Source organism: Rhagoletis pomonella, unplaced genomic scaffold, assembly GCF_013731165.1.
Source record: "Rhagoletis pomonella isolate Grant_MI unplaced genomic scaffold, Rhpom_1.0 Rhpom_scaffold_00001, whole genome shotgun sequence".
NCBI classification, from domain to species: domain Eukaryota; kingdom Metazoa; phylum Arthropoda; class Insecta; order Diptera; family Tephritidae; genus Rhagoletis; species Rhagoletis pomonella.
In genome coordinates, this window is record NW_023458555.1 from 21,933,689 (window position 1) to 21,936,623 (window position 2,935).

Sequence of the window (2,935 nt, forward strand, 5' to 3'; positions counted from 1 at the left end):
TTTTTAGGGGTTTCAACCCCTTTTTTCTCGAAAACGTGACGTGATGGGAAGTTTTGGACCCCAGATTCGTGTTCAGCACGAAAAATCCGTTCGGAAACACCAGGTCCCGTCTTATTCGCAAAACCCTTGTAGACCAGTGTAATCGGAGAAGGTTGCTCGAGACGCTGTTCAGAGCCACTCTGCGGCTAAGATTTAGCGTGTCTAACGGACTACCTCTATTTCATAGACAATTCTTGTTAAAAAGAGAGACTTTAACATTAGATAACAGAGAACTTAGCTACAACTTCGGAGCTCCCCATAGAATAACGGATAAGCCGCCACCCTTTGTAACAACGAAGATATTACAAACAGACTTACAGACTTCAAGTCTACTGCAAGATAAGATCAATGCAAATTTGGAAAACATGAACGAATTCTCTCCACCCAAATTCGAAGTTGTATAGTAAGTCTGGTTGCCATGACGGCTCTCAGACTCCCATATATACACCTAAATATATCCATCTTTGCTGGGTCGCAGAACAAAGTGGTGTTTGGGGAAATGAGAAAACGGAAAATTCCGTTCTGCGACAGTAGTTGCGGAGCTGATCGCAGACGTGCAGCCATCACTGAGACTCCTGCTATCAAAAGAGAGGGGAAGTCCAGTGCAGCTACTAACAGCATGCAGACTAAAGAGGGATACAAAGCTACTTGCGAAAATAAAGTCCTATTCGTCACATGACTGTTAAGTTTGTATAACTTCTGTGGAAGGTATGAATACAATTTCCTGCCTTGCACTACGCATCTGCATTTGCTTGGGTTAGCTGAGTTTAGATTAGACTAAAAAACCGCCCTTAAGAAAAAAGGCGTGAGTAACAGGTACTCATGAAATTTGATGTGTAAATATCTTTGTACGGCTTGGCAATGCGTTAAGGGATTCAGTTAGATAAATAAATAGCTTAGGTTGGAAATAAAACATTAATTTAATTTCAATTCAGTTTGTCGGTAGCAGTACACCACTTTCTCATAACCACTGCGGGAATAGTTTTGAACTATTTCAGGATCATTTGGCTACTAATATGGACTATGTACCCTGAAATGATCTCGGCCTTGTGTCACAATGGGCCTTAAATGGTTTTGAAAAAGTCGTAAACTTGTCCCCAAATAATTTCGAACAAGTTTTGAAACGATTCCGAATTGGTCACTTACTATTCCCATAATGATCCCAAAATTGTCATGAAGCTCTTCTGAAAAAATCGTCAACTTGTCCTGAAATGAGCTCGAATAAGTATTGAAACGGTCCCGAAATATAGTAGTACTAAATCAGTCCCGAAAAGATCTTCAACTATTTCCGAAATTAACCCGAACTAGGCCTGAACTATTTTTAAATCGTCCAGAACTAGGCCTGAAATGGTTCTTAAATAGCTCCGAAACGATCCTGAACAGAACTTGAAACCATGCCGAAAAGGTTTCTTATTATTTCCAAAATGTTGCCGAACTAATCCTAAAATAGTCGTAAACTACTTCCGAAATTGTCCGGAAATAGTTGTGAACTAGTCCAGAACTGGTCCCGAAATGGTCTCGAAGTAGTCCCGGAACTATGCCAAATAAAACTCGAAAGTGTAGTGAACAGGTCCCGAAACGATCCAGAAATGATCCATAAAAGAAACGTTCTTTTCTGAATCATTATGTAAAGTTTGGAAATAGAAATGTTAGAAATGGGGCAGTTATGTTTAGTATTTAAGAAAAGAAACTAATTTACAAGATACGTCTGCAAGAAAGTGATTCACAAACACAGATACTGCAAAGTCTATGGCCAAGAGCGAAAATTTCCATTGCAATTAAGCAGAGTTAGACTTTAGTCTTTTGTTTTTCTCTGCGAAGAAAAAAGTTTTACTTTGCTGAGAGTGCGTACTGAGAGGCCCAATGCATTTTGGCTCATAGAAAAGGCTTTTGTTCCGAAATACTTTCCAATATTAATCTCACAAGAGACCTGATTTCCGCGATCGGGTTTTAGGTTTTGCAAATCCTCGAAATCCTCGAAAAAGGTCCAGTATTTTGCTCCTGTCCCTAGTTTTGAAATCATTGCACATCGGACTTGGCCCTGTTGTTATAGAGCTTACAATGTTTAATTGATCTTCCATAGGCTAAGCAGGTTATCATTTCACTTAGAGTCGCTCCTCATTCGAGGGTAGAAGATTTGCTATCGATGTAGGCCTGATTGGTGAGCTCCGATATCTCTGTAAATGTCTTTCCCTGACCAACAATACTACTACCGTAATAGACAATTGGTCTTACAGTATACATCGTTATGGGCTCTATCATCCATTTATTTTGTGCTACAATTAGTGAGTTCCCTGCTAAAGATATACCGCAGACGTAAGGTAATTCTTTGATTTATTTTGAAGAGCATCAAATTTGTGCATAGATCTGTAGACTGAAAGTCCAAACCTCTGCAGTTCCAATATCCAGTCCCAATGGTCCAGCCGTCTTTATTTAAAATATTAATTGCCACTAAGCTCTAAAAGTAGATCCAGTTTTCCTGATCCAATAATCGCTTAGTTCTCCGTTCGAATTAAGCGTTCAATCGACGAATATAAATAATAGACACTCCAATTTATAATATTATTGTACTCTAAAATATCCTCTGTTTTACTTTGACACCAAAGAGTGAGTAATTCTAATCGAGCAACGCTCTTCGCACACATCAATCTTTTAGGAAAACACCATCATAAAAACACTTTAACATTGCCGTATCGGTACTTCTCTCCTATCCTTAACTCTTCAATATACACATATGTACATATACATAAGAAAAGATTGGCTTGAATTTTATTAAATGATCCCTTTTACGCAGCCACTCTCGACTACAAGCCGACCACATTTGGTACAGTCGACAGCACACGTACCGGTGTTGATGACTACTCCAAGTCCTCTCCGTACAATTATGACTCCATAC

At 39.1% G+C, this 2,935-nt stretch overlaps 1 protein-coding gene across 1 annotated transcript in view; it reads right to left on the bottom strand.

Moving 5' to 3' along the window:
* LOC118740479 overlaps positions 1–2,935 on the bottom strand; it is a 24,016-nt gene that overhangs the window by 1,689 nt on the left and 19,392 nt on the right.